Here is a 20834-nt window from a genome sequence, read left to right on the forward strand (position 1 = left end):
GTCTGTGGGACTTTGTTATGGCAACCACAGCAAACTAATGTGTCCACCACTCAGTTGGGCAGGCCCTCATGAGAACCATGGATCTGTTATAAGTGAACACGGAGCCACATTTTCTTTGCATGTCTCTCCCGATATGGGAATGCCTGGTGGAAATTACTTCTCACGGCCTGAACTTATCCTTGCTAGGTTGACAAGTTGTCATCATGGTGGGGAACTTGGCCTCCATCGCTCTAACTGGTCTGAATTCTTACCTTTCTACCCCCATGCTCTATTTCTTCTTCAACCAATCCAAGCTTCATAGATTTCTATTTTCACCCCCAATATGTTAATGACTTTTGTTTCAAAGAACATTATCTTCTCTATTGATTGCATGACTCAGCTAATTTTCTTTCTCTTTATTGTCATCTGTAAATACCATGAATACCATGTGTTGACATTAATGACCTAGGATTACTTTGTCCATAACTCATCGTTGTCTAAGGCCACCACATCTTATCAGATGTAAGACACGTCCAAACCTATGGATAATTTTTATAAGTTTATTTGAAACAAACTGATGACAATGCCAGAAAACAAAATCTCAAATGCTCTGGAAAATGAATTTTGCAATTTCTTTTATGCATTTGAAATTAAGGAGGAAATGCAGCAAGATTTTTTAAAGATGGGAAAAAAAACAAGGTAGGGATTAGATTATAGGATAGTTACAATTATGTGCTCTCTTGAGGGTGGTTCTCTTCCAAGAGATCTGAAGAAGAGGAATTTCAAAGACATGTTAACCCAGATGCACAGAAACAATGGACAGGGCGTGCTTAAAGCAAAGACAGCATTCTGCTAAAGAAGTAAAATATGCTTGAGGCATGATTACCGATCATGGCCTGGCCAGTTAGGAATTTCTGAGAAATCATCATCCTGTGAGGATACTTTCAGTTAGATTTATTATAGCACCCCTTCTTCATCCATAGAAATGTGTGTGTGTGTGTGTGTGTGTGTGTGTGTGTGTGTGTGTGTGTGTGTGTGTGTGTGTGTGATGGGATTTGCTGGAGCCAGTGCCCATACAGAGCATATGCTTAGGCCAAACTTCTGTGATGGCAGTGTTATCAGCCATTACCTGTCACAACAACTTCCTGGTTCTCTAAGTCTTACACCAGCACCTATGTCGCTGAAGTGGTGGTTTTTATTTTGATGGGCATTACTATCACAGTATCCAGTCTTAATTTCTTTTATTTCATCTAATTTGCTCAAGACAAACCAAAACTCTTCAGCATCTGAAGCTCTCCCATCAATGCCATTTCTCTTTTCTCTGAGTCAGTAGCATTCATGTATCATAAACATTCTTCTCCAGGTTCTTTGAACTGGTACTGGTGAGTTTTCTATTCCAGTGCAGGGTCTACACTGAACCCATCCTTTTTTTTTTTTTTTGACAGAGAGAGATAGTCAGAGAGAGGAACAGATAGGAACAGACAGATAGGAAGGGAGAGCGATGAGAAGCATCAATTCTTTGTTGCAGCATCTTAGTTGTTCAATGATTGCTTGCTCATATGTAACTTGACCGGGAGTCTGCAGCAGAGTGAGTAACCCCTTGCTCAAGCCAGTGACCTTTGGGCTCAAGCCAATGACCATGGGGTCATGTCTATGATCCTACACTCAAGCCAGCGACCCTGCACTCAAGACGGATGAGCCTGCGCTCAAGCTGGCGACCTCAAGGTTTTGAACCTGGGTCCTTTGCATCCCACTCTGATGTTCTATCCACTTCACCACCACCTGGTCAGGCTGAACCCCCTTTTTAAAAACTGAGACAAAATGAAAATGCTGGTTAAAATTCAGGAAAGCTGTGATAACATAAGGAGATCTAAATTTTTATTTATTGATGTTTATTCATGGAGAGATTTTGTTCCTGCGTTCATTACATACATGGAGGAATGCTCAGTCTTTCTTCAGACTCTTCATCTTCTCTCATAGGCAATCTTGGCTTGTTCCTTGCTTTCTCTTCTCCTATATACCTTGTGAACAGGGTTGACTAAGTGTTGTTTATACAAGGGACCTGGACACTTTATTACCATCTGGCATCATTCTGGCTCTTGCTCTTTTCCAGATCCTGGACATATATATACAATGAGTCTGTAAGTCACCTGGAGAAAAGTTGAATACTGCAGCTTGCTTACCTAAACCCAGAAGTGCCAAATACCTTGGAAGGGTTCTCTTTCTTGTTAGTTTTTGTTACTGGAAGAGGCAGCAGGTTTCCCATGGAATGCCTTTCTTCTAACCTGTGTAAGCAGCTCAAGGTGGACCCATGCCCTCCTGATCTTGGCCTATTATCCTAGTTACATTTGTTTTTGTTATTCTGGCCTTTGTGGTCTGCATCATCTAAGGGCTCTGCCAGCCACATTTTATTATTATTATTATTAAGTGAGAGGCGGGGAGGCAGAGAGAGTGACTCCTGCATGCGCCCCACCAGGATCCACCTGACAAGCCTCCTACCCAGTCATGCTCTACCTATCTGGGGCTGCTGCTCCATTGCTCAGCAACCAAGCTATTTTAGCACCTGAGGCAAAGCCATGGAGCCATCCTCAGCTCTTGGGGCCAACTTTGTTGGAACCATTTGAGCCAGGGCTACAAGAGGGGAAGAGAGAAGAGAAAGAGGAGGGAGAGGGGTAGAGAAGCAGATGGCTGCTTCTCCTGTGTGCCTTGACTGGGAATTGAATCTGGTACCTCCACCCGCTGGGCCGATGCTCTATCACTGAGCCAACCGACCAGGGCTGCCAGCCACATTTTTAAGTGGTGGTAGATGAAGGTGTTTCCATACAAACCAAGCTCTCTGGTGACTAAGGACATTTGTGGTCCTCTCCACAAGATAGAAGGAAGTCAGGGCTTTTTTCATTTGAATTGTGAATTATATCTTCTCATTCTCAAACTTTGGGGCAAAAAATTAAATCAGAAAGAAAAATGCTACTCTTTCTTATATGACACTTTTCAGTGAAATGCAGCATTATTCTGTTCTTATTTTTCTGATCTGTGAATTGTCAGAAGCCCAATGTGAGCATCGTGTATGTCAATACAACATTTTAGATAATGATGGTAACACATGACAACACCACAATTTTGGCACCATTTATGCCCAAAACAGTATTAATACAGGATGATAAGGGGACTAGATATGTACCCAGGACTTCAGGGTGGAGGGTGGTTGATAGTCTAAAAGTTGCACACAACACTATCTAAAATGGCATCAAATAATCTGAAAAAACATTTAATTTTCACTGCAAAATTTGTCATTTATCCTTTAAAAGCATTGCACATAAAAATGGATAAAAATTCAGCTGCTTTTTAATTTTACAATGAGGTTTAGCATGAAAAAATCAGATAAATACTAACAATCATAAACTGTATTTCTAGATAAGAGGTATGTATCTACCTAAACATTCTCTCACCAACAGGACGATAAGCATCATTAGGGCAAAGACTGTTTCTTATATTTCCTTCAATTCTCTTGTTTGTCTCTCCTCCTGAGTTTATATGGTACACATGTAGAGAGTTCAATAAATATCAGTTGAATTAAAACATATTATTCCATTATTTAAATAAAACATTTCAATAATTAAAGAAAGGTTTTGATTATTGATTCTGTGCTAGGCAGAATGCTAAGAATTTTACATATGTCATCTCACTTAATCCCCAAACCAGTAAGAAAAACAGAAATAATATTCTTTTGATGAGTGACTGGCTTTCTGACAGGTGAAGGTGTGGTATTTGATCTATATTTCCTGTTGTTCCTGTTACCAGGTCCCTGGGCTCCTGTTCCATTCCTTTTCTCACAGATTGGGTGACCTTGGACAAGACCATTGACCTCTCTGATCCTCAGTTTCCTCCTCTAAAAAATGAGAGTAACCATCTGTTCTATATAAGGCTTAAGAAAATTGATGTGTTAATTTATGCAAAATTACTTAGAAAATAGTACATCCCCATATACATTTTTGTCTATAAAAATGTTTAATTTTGGCCGTGGCCAGTTGGCTCAGCGGTAGAGCATCGGCCTGGCGTGCAGGGGACCCGGGTTCGATTCCCGGCCAGGGCACATAGGAGAAGCGCCCATTTGCTTCTCCACACCCCCCCCCTTCCTCTCTGTCTCTCTCTTCCCCTCCTGCAGCCAAGGCTCCATTGGAGCAAAGATGGCCCAGGCGCTGAGGATGGCTCCTTGGCCTCTGCCCCAGGCGCTAGAGTGGCTCTGGTCACGGCAGAGCGACGCCCCGGAGGGGCAGAGCATCGCCCCCTGGTGGGCAGAGCGTCGCCCCTGGTGGGCGTGCCGGGTGGATCCCAGTCGGGCGCATGCGGGAGTCTGTCTGACTGTCTCTCCCCGTTTCCAGCTTCAGAGAAAAAAAAAAAAAAAGAAAAAAAATGTTTAATTTTTCTCAATAATGGGACACTATTAAACCCCAGTATCTGGGGAAATAAATGTGACATCTAGATTAAAGAAAGTGATGTATTTGTTTTTTATTTAATTCAACTAAATAATGAATTTATTCAGTTCAAACATAAAAATATTGAAAGGTAAACATTGAAGAGTCTCTCTCATTGATTCTATTAAGTAAGCACCATTGATGGTTTCTCCTCTATCTTTTCAGATAATCGTATGCATATACAAGCCTTAAAAGCTGTGTATTCTTTTTCATTTCCTTTATACAGCAAAGGCTGCGTACTTACACACATACTTCTAACATTTTTCTACATTTTTTTTTACAGAGACAGAGAGAGAGTCAGAGAGAGGGATAGACAGGGACAGACAGACAAGAATGAAGAGAGATGAGAAGGCCCTGGCCGGTTGGCTCAGTGGTAGAACATTGGCCTGGCGTGCAGAAGTCCCAGGTTCAATTCCTGGCCAGGGCACACAGGAGAAGCGCCCATCTGCTTCTCTACCCCTTCCCCTCTCCTTCCTCTCTGTCTCTCTCTTCCCCTCCCGCAGCCGAGGCTCCATTGGAGCAAAGATGGCCCGGGCGCTGGGGATGGCTCCTTGGCCTCTGCCCCAGGCGCTAGAGTGGCTCTGGTCGCAACAGAGTGACGCCCCGGAGGGGCAGAGCATTGCCCCCTGGTGGGCAGAGCGTCGCCCCCTGGTGGGCGTGCCGGGTGGATCCCGGTCGGGCGCATGAGGGAGTCTGTCTGACTGTCTCTCCCCATTTCCAGCTTCAGAAAAATACAAAAAAAAAAAAAGAGAGAGAGATGAGAAGCATCAATCATTAGTTTTTCGTTGTGACACCTTAGTTGTTCATTGATTGCTTTCTCATATGTGCCTTGACTGTGGGCCTTCAGCAGAACTAGTAACCCCTTGCTTGAGCCAGCGACCTTGGGTCCAAGCTGGTGAGCTTTGCTCAAACCAGATGAGCTCAAGCTGGCGACCTCAGGGTCTCGAACCTAGGTCCTCCGCATCCCAGTCCGATGCTCTATCCACTGCGCCACTGCCTGGTCAGGCTTTGCCTATTTCTTGAAAGTCTTTCCACACTAGTACACAAAAAGCTCACTTGTTCTGTTTACAACCATTATTTATTTAACCAGTTCCCTATGAATAGATATTTAGGTTATTTCCAATCATTGGATATTGATTTGCTAATTTATTTATTTATTTATTTTTTTAGTGAGAGGAGGGGAGGCTGAGACAGACTCCTGCTTGCGCCTGGACCGAGATCCACCTGCAAGCCCACTAGGGGGCAATGCTCTGCCCATCTGAGGCCCTTGTTCCATTGCAACTAGAGCCATTTTTTTAGCGCCATAGGCAGAGGCCATGAAGCCATCCTCAGTGCCTGGGACCAACTCGCTCTAATTGAATCATGGCTGCAGGAGGGGAGGAGAAGAGAGAGAGAGAGAGAGAGAGAGAGGGAGAGAGAAACAAGAAGGGGAGGGATGGAGAAGCAGATGGGCACTTCTCCTGTGTGCCCTGACTGGGAATTGAACCCAGTACTTCCACACGTTGAGCTGATGCTCTACTGCTGTGCCAACTCACCAGGGCCAGATATGTTGATTTCTTTGTTTTTTTGTGTTTTTTTAATATCTCTTTTTTTCAAATTTTTTAAAAAGATTTTATTTATTCATTATAGAGAGGAGAGGAGAGGAGAGAGAGAGAGAGAGAGAGAGAGAGAGAGAGAAGGGGGAGGAGCAGGAAGCATCAACTCCCATATGTGCCTTGACCAGGCAAGCCCAGGGTTTTGAACCGGCAACCTCAGCGTTTCCAGGTTGACGCTCTATCCACTGCGCCACCACAGGTCAGGCATGTTGATTTCTTAAAGAGCTGAAATTAATGAAAACATCAACTTTCTTTTCATTATGAAGTGTACACTATTTAACCAAAATGAATGTACTTTGAAGTCAGCAAGTCTGATTTTAAAAGGACAGGAATCTGTTGGTACCAAGTGAAAGATTTGCCCCCTGATCTCCAGGTTCAACTCTCATGAAATTTGGCTCCGGGCTCCACCTGTTAATTGTGTTACCCCACCCCCCAGCCCCCCTGTAGCAGGCAGTGTTGCAGAAGCCAATGAGGCTCCAGAGGTTGTTTGAGAAGCAAACCTCTATGGACTGTCACCTTCTTTTCCACAGGCACTATGCTTCTTTTAATGCATGTTAACTTCCGAATCTGGAACAGTTCTGGTGAGAAAGGGTCTGATAGGAAGGAGTTGGGGTGAAAAGTGAAAGGCCTAAATCTTGCCTCAGAAATCCTGAGTTCTAATTGTTTTTTTCTTGTTTGTTTGTTTGTTTGTTTTAAGTGAGAGAGAGGGAGGGAGAGAGAGAGAAAGAGGACAGACAGGGACAGACAGGAAGGGAGAGAGATGGGAAGTATCAACTCATAGTTGCAGCACCTTAGTTGATCATTGATTGGTTTCTCATAAGTGCCTTGACTGGGGGGCTGCAGCCGAGCCAGTGACCCCTTGCTCAAGCCAGCAACCTTGGGCTCAAGCCAACGACCTTGGGCTCAAGCCAGCTACTCAGGGTTTTGAACCTGGGTTCTCAGAGTCCCAGGCCTATGCTTTATCCACTGTGTTACCGCCTGGCCTGAGTTCTAGTTTTGACTGACCCTTCCTGAATTTGTAACCTAAAGCAAGTCTCTCTGAGCTTCAGTTTTCTTATCTGTGAAATGGGAATGATCAAAGTATTTACTCAGACTCCATGTACAAATGAAGCATAATAATAAATGCAAAACACTTAGCACAATGCTGGTTCATAGCACACATGAAAACAATGGCAGCATGTTTTATCAGTAGAGCTTGGAAGGACGAACAGGACTCACTAAGAAGATAAGGAAAGAACAGCACATATAAATAGCAGAATTTATGAAGTCTGAACCCTCAGAGCCAGCCTTGGAAGGGAAGCAGGGCAGGATTGGCTAACCCGATTTTGCAACTGAGGAAACTGAGACCCAGAAATGGGCAATGACTCACCCACATCTTCCATCAGAGTACATGAGGGCAGGGAGGAATTCAGAGCCCTGAGGAAGGACTGTCAGGGCAGAAATTTCTGGGTCATGAATTTTGAATTAATACTTGTTTGGGCAGCTGGAATGTGATGGGAATATAAAAGGAGGAACTCTCAAGAAACAGTATCCCTACTTGGGACATGGACTGGACATGGCTGCTGGACTGACAGAGAGAACAGAGGCAACATGGGGCTTTTGCACATCGTGGGGGGGGGGGTGTCCTGGGACCCCGGCTGGGGCTGAAAGAGCAGCACTAGCCTCCAGAGGAGGCTGCTGGAGCTTCAAGGCTGGGGCTGACAGGGGCAAGGGGAGTGTCAGGAGTCATTAGAAGTGCCAGACATAGCTCGTCCAGCTATTGGTCTCACTGGACACCTGCCAGCCGCCAAGGCTTCTGAGGTCATCGAGGCTGGCAGGGGAGGAGGAGAAGGGACAGAAAAAGGAGGAGGCAAGTTTGCTGCCAGACACGGTTTAATGGAGGGTTCTCTCCATCTTTCCTGGAGCCAGGGGGCTGAGGCCTGGCTCCTGGGCCCAGCTCCAAGTCTGCAGCCCTCTCCCTCCTCCTCCAGAGCCTGTATTCCCGCGGCCTTGGTGACACCACACTGCTCTGTGGCAGATGGCTGCTCCGGCTGCTCCTCCTCAGTCTCATCCCCAGTCACCTCATCTTCCTTTCTTAAACAATGGCTCCATCCTAAACCCTCTTCCAGTCTTCCTCTTCCCTTAAGCAACCTCATCCACCCTACAGGCTAGAGAACCAAACATTAAGCTGGTAAATCCCAAATCTGTGTCTCCAGCCCACTGCCAACCCTGGGTGATGGGATTTTACTTTATTAGAAAGCTGCCAGCCTGACCAGGCAGTGGCGCAGTGGATAGAGCATCGGACTGGGATGCAGAGGACCCCGGTTCGAGACCCCCGAGGTCGCCAGCTTGAGTGCGGGTTCATCTGGCTTGAGCAAAAGCTCACCAGCTTGGACCCAAGGTCACTGGCTCGAGCAAAGGGTTACTCAGTCTGCTGAAGGCCCGCGGTCAAGGCACATATGAGAAAGCAATCAATGAACAACTAAGGTGTCGCAACAAAAAACTGATGATTGATGCTTCTCATCACTCTTCGTTCCTGTCTGTCTGTCCCTATCTATCCCTCTCTCTGACTCTTTCTCTCTCCCTGTAAAAAAAAAAAAAAAAAAAGAAAGAAAGAAAGAAAAAAGAAAGAAAGCCGCCAAATTTCTGTCTTGATGTGGATGCAGGGACCAAACTGCTTGGCAGTGCTAATCAAAATGGGCACTTCCAGGGGCTAGAGCACAGTCTCCATGGAAATCGAGTGAGGCTCTGCTAAACCCAGAGGGCATGGGGCAGGTCCCTGCCCATGACCCTCAGCACTCATTCCTTGCACCCTTACAGCATCTCACTGAGGGTCCTGGGACTCTGCCTGGGGGCTTTCTGTGGCTGTTTCGAGCATATTTGACCAGAAGTGTTAGAGAGTTTGGAGACCAGCCTTTAATCAATGACAGCTGGACTTGACAGATAAATGCTCCGTGTGTCTCCCAGAGGTTCCCGACGGGATTGACCCCCCGGTGATAATCAGTTCGTTGCCTGCCCTGAATTGTCTTCCTTCTTCCTCTTGTCTCACTTCACCTGCTCTCTACTGATGCTTCCTAGGATCGTCTCAGAAATTAACCATTTGCAGTTGAATCCCTTCCTCAGGGTCAGCTTCTGGAGGAACCCCAATCAAGATAGCCCCCTGTTTCCCTCACATTCTCATCCAATCTGCCTAAATCCTGGGGATTCTGCATCCTAAAGAGCCCTGAAATTCACCTTCTAGTCAGCTCCTCAGTTATCACCCCTCTTCCATCCCCACTGCTCTGGCCACCACTTGCCTGGACTAGCAGCCCAGCCTTGTCACTGGTCCCTTCTGCCCCTCCACACAACAGCCAGGACAAGTGAGCTTTCTAAGACCCAAGACTGATGATGTTTCTCTCGTTCAAACCCTTCCATGGCGCTCATCACTTTCAGGATAAATCAAGCTTCCTAGCCTGGCTTTCAAGGTTCTGCAAGAACTGACCACCTGCTCCTCTTCAGCCTTGTCGCGTCCCACTCCTCCCTTTAGTGGACGCTCCAGGACACCTGAGCTTCACAAGTTTCTCAGAATCTGCTACATTTTCTCTCACCTCCAGGTCTTTGCATGCTGCCCCCCTCCCAGGAACACTCTCCCTGATTTTTCCCAGATAATTCTAGATCTTGAACACTCAGCTTAGAACACACTTGTACTCTGACCTCCCCTGTGACCCTGTCCCAGACTGGGGCTGGTACGCCTCTGGACTCGTATGTCTCACTGTATGTCTCCGCATCCCAATGCCCACATGTCCTGATTTACCCTGTCTCCACACCAGACACTTACTGAGGGCGTTAGCCATGGAGAATTCATCGTTGCATCTCTGATGCCCTGACCATGCCTGGGCACATAGGAAGGGCCAAAGAATAAGTGATAGTAATGACTCTAAGTCCCCAAAGAAACCTATATTTATTCCTTCATTTAGATATTTACAGAGCACTGTGCCAACGGTGAGGGAAATAGGGCTGGTGAACAATAGTTAGTGTCTGTCATGGAAGAACTTTTCTGCTGGTTGGGAAAAGATGTGAGGAGAGACATCAGGCTGGAGGTGATCAGTGTATCAGAGAGAACTTTGCGACCTTGGAAGCCCAGAGGAGGCACTGGGCTCTGTCTGGTGGGGAGAAAGACAGAGAAGGCTTTTTTTTTTTTTTAAGTTCTTTTTTTTTTTTTTGAAAGTTTTTTTTTCCTTTGTGGCAGAGACAGGGAGAGTCAGAGAGAGGAACAGACAGACAGGAAAGGAGAGAGATGAGAAACATCAATTCTTCCTTGAGGTTTCTTAGTTGTGCATTTATTGCTTTCTCTTACGTGCCCTGACCAGGTGGCTACAGCAGATCGAGTGACCCCTTGCTTGAGCCAGCTACCCTGGGCTCAAGCTGGTGAGCTTTGCTCAAACCAGATGAGCCTGCGCTCAAGCTGGCGACCTCGGGGTCTCAAACCTGGGTCCTCTACATCTCAATCCAACGCTCTATCCACTGTGCCCAGAGAAGGCCCAGGTGCTGGCCCTGCTCACCCTCTGTCTTTGCAGAGCATGCAGGGGACTTGGGAAGTCAGGAGAGAAACCCAGTCTACTGTGATCTTACCTCCTCCTTCCCCTCAAAGGTTTGGTATTATTTTGAATGTTTTAAAACATTATGTTCATAGTATAATATAATACTATGTGTATCCTTCTTGTACTTCTTGTAAGGTTTAGCTTTATTGCTGGGTGTTGCTCTAGTTCATTCTTTTTCTCTGTTCTATAGTATTCCATCATATGAATATCAATACACAGCCACCTCTTGTTATCAGAACATAGACCATTCCTAATAGCAAATTTATGGATAATGAAAACTCATGTTATTGAATTTTAGCTGGGAAAAATATGTTCCCAGCTCATCCCAAAACTTCAACTAATTTCCTGCAAATATTATTAAAATTATTAATAATCAACACGGATTTGTACACAGTATAAAGCTATGCTGTCCAATATGGTATCTGCTAGCCACACTGGGCTATTTAAGTTTAAGTGTAAATTAATTTAAAGTTAAAAATTCAGCCCTGGCCAGATAGCTCAGTTGATCAGAGCATTATACCGAAGCGCAGAGGTTGCTGGTTCAATCCCTGGTCAGGGCACATATAGAAACAGCTCGATGTTCCTGTCTCTCTCTCTCCCCCTTTCCTCTCTCACTGAAATCAATAAATAAAATTTTATTTTATTTTATTTTATTTTATTTTTAATTTCTCTTAAGTGAGAAGTAGGGAGGCAGAGAGACAGACTCCCACAAGTGCCTCAACCGGGATCTACCCAGCAAGCCCCCTATAGGGTGATGCTTTGCCCATCTGGGGCTGCTGCTCCATTGCTCAGCAACTGAGCTATTTTAGCGCCTGAGGTGAGGCCGTGGAGCCATCCTAAGTGCCCAGAGCCAACTTGCTCCAACTGAGCCATGACTATAGAGGGGAAGAGGGGGAAGAGAGAGATGAGAGAGAGGGAGGGGTGGAGAAACAGAGGGTTGCTTCTCCTGTGTGCCCTGACTGGGAATCGAACCTGAGACATCCGGATGCCTGGCCAACACTCTACCACTGAGTCAACCAGCCAGGGAAAATAAATAAAAAATTTTTTAAAAAAGAAGAAATTATCTGAATCTCAGTGAAAGGTGTTCTCTAAAATACTTTCTAAAAAAGTTAAAAATTCAGGCCCTCAGTTGCACTAGACACATTTAAAGTGATCAATAGCCACATGGGTGGCTACTGTATTGGATGGCAAATATAGGATATTTCACTCATTACAGAAAGTTCCAATGCATTTAAAACATCGATTACTTCATAATCTAACACTGAATGAGCGTTTTATGTTTCCTCACACATCAAGCAGTTTCTGTATGTGATGAAGAAGGGTGTATGCCTGGCCAAGCTCTCTCAATGAGCTTTATTACTTTCACATTTTCTTTTATTGTGAGAGCATTTCTAAGCCTTTTGGGCTCACCTATTCTTCTCAGGTTTTTCCACTTTCTTAGAAGATATTTTCACTTAATAATGAGGGGAAGATGGAAACAATTATGCACCAAACAAGTTTAAACAACAGGAGCATGAGGCACAATCCTATCCTTTCAGGAGAACAACTGAGTACAGCTGCAGCTCACTCCTCATCCTCTCACCCAGACTCAAGTACCTGAAGATTTGTTATGACAGGTTTTCTACTAGTAAAAATATTGCAAGTCATTAGAATAAACATTGGAAAAGTGAAAGTTCAAATGGCGTAATAATGTACTTTTCCATTCTATTGATGGATATATTTTTTAAATTTTTAAAAAGATTTTATTTATTGATTTTACAGGTCAGGGAGAAGAAGTATCAACTTCACTCTAGTTTTTTGTTGATTGCTTTTCACATGTGCTTTGACTGGGCAAGCCCAGGGTTTCAAACTAGCGACCTCAGTATTCCAGGTTGACACTTTATCTTCTGTGCCACCACAGGCCAGGTTTATTGATGGATATTTAGGCTGTTTGCAATGTTTTGCTTTAGACATGATACTGTGACGTACATTTTTATATACCTGTCAGAGTTTCTCCTGGTTATATATGTTGGAGTGGAATGGCTTAGTCTTAGACTAGGTATTGACAAATTGTTCTTCATCTTAGTTGTGTTCAGTTTCTAGTCCAGCACTGCATAAAAGTTCCTATCTCTCCACACTTTCAACAAAGTTTATATTATCTAACTCTTTAATTTTTGCTAATCTACTATACAAAAAATGGTACTTCACTGTGGTTTTAATTGAAATTTCCCTGGTTGATAGTAAGGTTAACATATTTTCATATGTGTATTGGCCATCCTTGCTTTCTCTTTTGTAAAATGACTGTGTCCTTTGCTCATTTTTCTATTAGGTTGTTTGGCTTTTTCTTATTGATGTGTAGAAGTTGTTAATAGATGCTGAATAACAGTCCTTTGTGGTTACAAGAATTACAAGTACCTTCTCTCAGTTTGTGGTCTGTCTTCGTGTGTGTGTGTGTGTGTGTGTGTGTGTGTGTGTGTGTGTGTGTGTGTGTGTATTTGGAATAACAAAATTTTATTATGCTTGAGTTTACCAATTTTTTTCTTCATAATTTTTTTTGTACTTTTCTGAAGCTGGAAACGGGGAGGCAGTCAGACAGACTCCCGCATGCGCCCGACCGGGATCCACCTGGCATGCCCACCAGAGGGCGATGCTCTGCCCATCTGGGGCGTCTCTCTGCCGCAATCAGAGCCATTCTAGCGCCTGAGGCAGAGGCCATAGAGCCATTCTCAGTTCACAGGCCATCTTTGCTCCAATGGAGCCTGGGCTGCAGGAGGGGAAGAGAGAGACAGAGAGGAAGGAGAGGGGGAGTGGTGGAGAAGCAGATGGGTGCTTCTCCTATGTGCCCTGGCCAGGAATCGAACCTGGGACTCCTGGCACGCCAGGCCGACGCTCTACCACTGAGCCAACCGGCCAGGGCCCATAATTTTTTCTTTTTTGTTGTGTTTAAGAAATTCTTCATTAACCCTGGCACACAGTAGGAATTCAGTAAACGTTTATTAGATATAAGCTGCAATAGGAGATAAAGGAGTGCTGCAGGTGGTGGGCGGAGTTGACGGGCTGTTGGTGTCAACACAGAGATAAGGACATTGGGGAGGTTATTGTAAAGAAGAGGGTGCTTCAGTTATCAAAAAGGAGATGTTCAAGGAGCAGTAGGTCAGGGTAGGTATTGGAGAAAGGCTGGGGGTGGGGACCGTGATTATCCAGCATACAGGGATAACTTATGGAAAGCCACAGCCCTCTCCCAGGGAGAACATGTAGAGTAAGCAAGATGGGGAAGCAGCTGTGGGAGGAGTCTGGAAAGCAGCGGAGAATGGGGAAGGTTGTTGTAGGGGGCCATATGGAGAGTTCTTGACTGTATCTGTGGAGTGACTTCCATGGGCACTCCCTCAGAGGCATGGAGGGCACTGGGTCCATGGAGGGACCATCTTGGGAGTGCTCCGGGGGCAGAAATTAGATAAATGGGCAGAGAACTAAAGAGAAGACAAGTCCTCCTGGACCAACCAAGGCAACTTCTCCCCAACTGCTGGCAGTGACGGGGAGAGAGGGAAGCAATACCTGAAGGGGGTGGCTCTAAGGTAGGGTTTGGGGAGACACTGGAATGTGTTCATAGCCTGAGCGCCAAGAAGGAATATATCTGCCAAGAAGGACCCCTTGTGGTTAACTGAGCCCAAATTCATAACCAGAACCTAGTGCCATTGCTGACAGAGGCCTCTCAAGCACATTGCCTTTCATAGAAAAGCTACAGACTGAGCTGCCAGCCTCTCCTATTATGTTTCTGCTAGCTGAGTCAATCCTTACAAGGGGGCTCCTGGCATGGTCTCTTTATACCAATAGGACTGAGACCTGCTCTGTCTAATCAGAACTGTGCAGCTGCATCTTCATTTGCATCTATACTGACCAATCAGAGCAGTTCCATAACAACCAATCAGAATGCACAATTACAGCCAATCAGGACTGTGAGATACGGGCTAATTAGATTGTGCAGATGTGGATTCCTAATTTGCATATAATGGACCAGTCAGGAACCAGGATGGGAACTTTATGAAAGGCAGCCTCTCTTTTGTCTCAATTGAGTGCACTTTGGATTTCCGCTGGAGACTGTATTTCCCAGGTTTGCAAACTATTCATCTGAATGAAGTTTCTTCTTTTTCTGCACCCCAGATTTGGGACTACTGTTGACATTAGTTTGGTGTCAGTTAACTTTTGGTACCTACAGGGAAGGGAACCAGGAGAAGGTAGAGCACCCGAGGGTGTGGGGACCTGGCTGCAGAAGCTGAAGAGCAGCTCTGGGCATACATAGCTGGGGCCTTCATCTGGAGGTGAAAGAAGAGCCAATTCTTGGGGAGATGGATGCTGAGCAAAGAGGTTGAGAATGGGAACTTAAGTGAGCCCCCTCCGATGTGCTTAGCCTCAGTTCTAGTGTCTGCTTGGCCCAGGGAAGAACCACTGGGCATTTGGTGAATGAATTGTCTTGGTGAGTAAGGTGGAGGAGAGTGGAATCAGCAGCTAAGATTGAGGTGTCAGTGAGTTAGGGCTTGTGGGAATGGAAGATTTGGAAGGGCCACCATGAAGGGAGATGAGAGAGCTTCCCTAGGTGGTGGGTTTCTACGGCCCAAGTCTACTAAGTCACAGGCAAATACAAGAGGCTGGCAGCAGTCCCCCCCCCCCCGCCTCCCTCCTTGAACCAGACAAGGCCTTGCCTTTAGGCCCCTTTAGTCAGGGAGAGATAGCCACAACTATCAATCCATGTCACCAAACACCCCTGGATCTGTCTTCAGATCTTCATCCCCACCCTCTCCCTAGGCCAACCGCCATGATCTCTTCCCAGATTACAGAACAGCTTTCTAGCTGGGCTCCTGCTGCCGCCTTGCCTCTCCAGTTTTTCCCTCATTCTCTATCCAGCAGCCTGAAAGATTTATTAAAACAAGATTTGATTATGTCACTGCTGCTGCAAACGTTTTGGTGACTTCCACAGCCCTTCAAACAAAGGCCAAATACCTGACCATTGCCACAAGGCCCTGCTGGGCTGGCCACTGCTGCTCCTCCAGCCCTATCTCCAACCATGCCTCCTGGCTTTGGGGCACCCCAACTCTGGCTGTACTCTATTACCTGGTCTGTGCCAAACCCTTTCTTGTCTCAAGCTCTCTGTAGGATTCCCTCTGCCTGGGACACTCTTTCCCTCACTGTCACCTAGCTGAGGCCAACTTCTCACTCTGGTTTCAGCTTAAATGACATTTCCTCTGGGATGTCATCCCAAATCTCCCAATTTAAACTGGGTGCCCCTCCCATTATAATCTCTCCTCTAGCTTTCCACTTTTCCTTCTTAGCACGTACTGCAATGTGTAATTACATACAAACTTATGTGACTGTTTAATGTCTGTGTTCCCCACCATATTTTAAACTCCATGAGGCCAGTGCTATCCAGCCAGTCTTGTTCACATATATCCTTAGTGCCTAGCACAGAATCTGGCACATGGTAGGAACTCAGTAACTATTGAATAAAAGCTGTAGTGGTACCCAAGAGGAAGGGCAAGCTTGTCTGAGGACTACAAGTCATGGAAAGTTTCAGAGATGAGGGAATCAGAGGCCACTGCCCACAGGAGATATTAGAAGATAAAAGAAAAGAAGAAAGGGAAGGGGAGTGACGTTCAGGAGGAATGTTGACATTGATGAGCACCAACTATGTGCCAGGTACTGTCCCATTACATTATTCTGATACTCACCATCTCCAGCATCACTCCCAACCCACCCCCATCTTTAGTGTGATATCCCACTACTTGGGTGACCTGGGGTAAAATAATCTCCCTGAACCTCAGTTTGTTAATCTGTAAAATGGCTTTGTAACACCAAGCCCTGGGATTGTTAAAAGGATCAGGGAGCAGTGTATGGTGTGGAAAGTGCCACCAACCCATGCTCTAGGGATACTTAGGTTCTGGAGTCAGACTGCCTGGTTAAAATCTCGGGTTTGCTATTTACTAGGTATGTGACCTTGAGCAAGTCACTTCATCTCCCGGTGCCTTGGTTTGCCCCCCTGTAAAATGGAATTAAGAACACCTCTGGGATTGCTATGGTGATTAAATGAGGTAATGTTTTTAAAACGCCTAGCAAATGCCTGGAACAAAGTAGATGCTCAAGAAATATCAGTATCGCCTGACCAGTGGTGACACCGTAGATAGTGTCAACCTGTGATGCTGAAGTCCCAGGTTCGAAACCTGAGGTTGCCAACTTGAGTGCAGGCTCACTAGTTTGAGCACGGTATCGCTGGCTTGAGCATGGGATCATTGACATGATCTCATGGTTGCTGGCTTGAGCCCAAAGGTCGCTGACTTGAGCCCAAGGTCGCTAACTTGAGCAAGGTGACACTTGCTAGGCTGGAGCAACCCCCCTTGTCAAGGCACACGTGAGATGCAATCAATGAGCAACTAAAGTGATACAACTAACGAGTTGATGCTTCTCACCTCTTTCCCTTTCTGTCTCTCTCCCTCTCTGTCTCTCGTGCGAAAGAAAGAAAGAAAGAAAGGAAGGAAGGAAGGAAGGAAGGAAGGAAGGAAGGAAGGAAGGAAGGAAGGAAGGAAGGAAGGAAGGAAGGAAGGAAGGAAGGAAGGAAGGAAGGAAGGAAGAAAAGAGAAGAGAAAAAAAGAGAAGAGTAAAAAGGGGAAAGAAAAAAGAAAAGAACAGTATTAACCTTTCCTGTCCTCCACCGTTTCAGAACTGGATAATGATAGAGCCGAAAAGATCTGAGGAATCACCACTTAAGCCACTGTCCCCAATACAAAGAGTGAAACAGAAACAGAGCCAGAGGATAGAAGTCGCCAGGGAACCTGGGCGGGAAACCAGGTGTTCCGAGTCCTAGTCCAGAACGTCCTCCTCCCCTGATGTCTGTTCTCCGCAAGGGCTAGCAGACTAGCCGGTCCTGCTAGGTCTGGCCACACCCCCTCCCCGCCCCTTTGCTCTAGCGGCGCAGGGCGCGTGGGACGCTTGGGGCCGAAGCTGTAGCTGGCAGTCTTGGCTGCCCCTCGGTTTATGGTTTGTTTCCCAGCGCCCGAGCAAGAGACGTCCACGGCCCAACCCTCGTTTGTGCTACGCGTCCCAGGTAAGAGAGGTTCGGGGCGGACGACCAGGAGGCAGGAGGTGCGGGACTCGGGATACAGGGTAGGTCTGCTCACTCCAGGCTCATGTTGCTGTCCCCCCGGGGGGGGGGGGGGGTCTTGGGGTGAGTCTCTCTGTGTGTGTGATGTAGGCAGTATGTAAGAGATTAGAGTGGGCAGTGTGTATGTGCTGGGTTGTATGTAGTTAGTGTGGGGTGTGTGCCCAGTGTTACCAATGGATTGTAGTGTGTGTCATTGTGCACAAAGTGTGCATGGTAACTATTCAATAGCCTTGGGTGTCTGTGCCAAAGTAGCCCAGAGTCCATGGTGTGTTGGGAGCCATGGCGCACTGGTACATACATGTGTGTTGTGTGCATTGTGAGATCTGTGTTCTGTGTGTGGCACATCCATGGCCCCATGTGGTGTGCAAAGCCAGGTAATGGAGGTGAGAAGTGTTTATTCAGCTCTTACCACCAATAACACGTTTTCCATGATCCCAGGATGGTTCTGACTTTTCCACCCAGCACCCCTGATAGCGTGGGAGAGTAAAAGTCACCCAGGCTCTGGGTGGAGGATGTAAACAGTCCCATGTTCATCCTCACACACACGAATCTCCTTTGAAGTCTCATTTTTCACTCTTCAAAATTCATGTGGATTTTGCTTGATGATGAGTGGGTTTATCCCGTGATGGGAGCCCTCCAGCACCTGTAGAATACAAATCTCCGTCCTGTCCTCCAAGCTGGGAGGGCAGGACCTAGACGTCCCGAGGGAGTATGGCAGTATGGTTGTGCTGTGTGTGCATGTGTGCAGCTCAGCTCTGTGTTGGGAAGCTGGAGTTGTGAAAGGCCATCTGTGCTGTGTATGAAGGAAGGGGTCACAAGGTGTGGGGGTGTGCCCTATGTGAGGGACAGTGGTGGGATCAGTTTTGGTCATTTATAGTGCAGGGACAGAGGAGCTGGCTTCAGGGGAGGAGCCCTGATCAATGAGGTTCTCACCTTCGCTCCACTGGGAGTGCAGGAAGAGGTTGCCAGACCCCAGAGGACCACAGGGGAGTCCCATAGCAAGCAATCAACCAGGACTGTCAAGGTAGTTGTGTTATCCAGGCTTGGTTTAAATACCAGCACTCTCTACATGGAGGACTTGGGTAAAATCTCTCTGTACCTGAGTTTCTTCCTTTATAAAATGGAAATGTTAATAGTATTTGCCTTGTAGGGTTATTATGAGGACTGAGTTCCTGGATATAAAGTGCTTGGCACAGTCTACAGCACATAAAAACCCTTAACAGCGGGTAATAAACTACGGTGCTGGTAATAAAACTATGATGATAATGATGGAGCCCCCATAGGGGTGGGTTCTTGCCTGTCCAGAACCTCTCAGTTCCCACAGAACCAATGATTTCCCATGAGCCAGTCGGGTAAGAGTCTAAGAACCCCCTACTTAGTTGTGTCTGAAGTAGCCATTTCTGTCCCCAAGCTCTGTCATTGTTGAACTCTCAGTGACTATCTGACTTCTAGAAAGATGCAGTCTGAAATGCAAAGATGCCAAGTCTCTGGCAAGGCCTGGGATGGGGTGTGGGAGAGAGGCTGGGGGAGAAGTGTAGGGGTAGCCTTGGAGCTGGGGTGGAGGCCTCTCTCGCCTGACAAATACCAGAGGAACAGAAAAATGCTGGTCTGTGTGTGTGTGGACTGGTAGGGGCAGGGGTGCCCTCTGCCTAGAATGCGGAAAGTCAAAGCCGGCCTTGGGAGCTGGAAGGAGGCTGTGAGCAGGGTTAGCGCAGGTGGGTCTGAGCTCCAGGCTGAAGTGGACCAGGAAAACCCTCAGGCTGAGCTTCATTTTGGGAGGAAAACATTTGCATTGGCAGAGAAAGAGCCCTTGTTCCTAGTGACTTTATCGGGTCAGTTTAGAGAAGGAGCTCAGAGGCCTCAGAGGATGAGGGGACTTAAAAGGCAGTGTTGGGAGCTGTGGAAACATATTTAGGGAGGGCACCTAAATATATCCACTGTGGTGGCGGGGTGCTGTGATGGGCTGGTGACAAGGCTCAGGCCAGAGCAGAGACAGACCACTGTCCCCACTGTCCTCGGGCAAGTCGTCCTTTGGCCCAGAGGCTCTGAGTGCTGCTCCAGGAGGTCTGGAGGATGTAACTCTGCTGGGCAGCAGGAGGCCTGGCCCAGCCCCTACTGGCAAGGTGACAAGGCCAGCTGTCTCTTCTCAGCTTTCATAGAGGTGGGACAGAGTGATATTGGCGTCACTTTTCGCCCCAATTTTCTTTAATCCGCAATCCCAACTATAACTGTTTATGATTCTACAGCCTTACTCCCAAGAGTTGAAAATCTCAACTCAAACATTCTAAAAGTCTATAACCCAAACTCTAACTTTCTGTACTCTGGCTGTATAATTCCCTGACTCCAGTTCAAATGTTCAAGGATTCCGACCCCAGCTCTGGCAGCCCAACAGTGCCACACTTATAAACTACCAAGGAAGAGTTACTAGGGGTCACTTCTGCAGAATTATTTGAGAAGCCCCAGCAATTTTCTCTCTACAGCCAGCCACCGCCATTGTGGGTTCTCTGGGGTAAGGCACGTTCTCTGCCACAGGCTCCCCGGGATGGGTGACAAGGAACCCAAAGGCCCCTCCTCACCCTGGCAGTTGAGGTGCTTGAAGCAGCTTGTGGTTCTCAGGGGAAGGTGGCCTGGGAGAGGCAAAGGTTAGGATACAGATGGTCATCAGTCCCCTCAGGATGAGGGAAATGTATGTAGGTTACTCGGTTCCCTGAGAGGAAAGAGGGAGAGAAAAGGAAATGGGGCTGAGAAGACCCCAAAGGCAAACCTCGTTCTATCTGAGAGGTTCTCTGAACACCTTAGGTTGTAGAAAGACTCCCGAGGTCTTAGCAGAAGCAGCACCATTAACGCACAGCCCTGTTTGAACTCAGTGTGGGCTGGGGAGTGGAGAGCTGATGGCCTGTCCCAGTTCCAACTCCCTGACCTCTCTTCCCTGTCAGCACTGCTGTGGACATCAGCACTATGGTGGAATGCCTGGCCCTCGGACCAGTCTGTAAACATGAGTTGAATGAGTGAGCAATGAATGAACACATGAAGAATCAGATGAATACATGTGAAAATACAGCATAACGCACATCTCCCTTCCCCTCCCAGCCTCAGC

The 20834-nt window shown here is 46.6% G+C and overlaps 1 protein-coding gene across 5 annotated transcripts in view; it reads left to right on the forward strand.

The window, feature by feature from the left end:
* The first annotated feature begins 17558 nt into the window (after window positions 1-17558).
* Window positions 17559-20834, forward strand: part of P2RY6 (pyrimidinergic receptor P2Y6) — a 57080-nt gene continuing 53804 nt past the window's right edge. For 4 of the 5 annotated variants that reach the window (XM_066368269.1, XM_066368212.1, XM_066368279.1 and 1 more), the window contains exon 1: window positions 17559-17680. The gene's annotated coding sequence lies outside the window, so the exon portion shown is untranslated. The other variant, XM_066368222.1, reaches the window with a different exon arrangement.

Source organism: Saccopteryx leptura, chromosome 1, assembly GCF_036850995.1.
Source record: "Saccopteryx leptura isolate mSacLep1 chromosome 1, mSacLep1_pri_phased_curated, whole genome shotgun sequence".
Taxonomy (NCBI): Eukaryota; Metazoa; Chordata; class Mammalia; order Chiroptera; family Emballonuridae; genus Saccopteryx; species Saccopteryx leptura.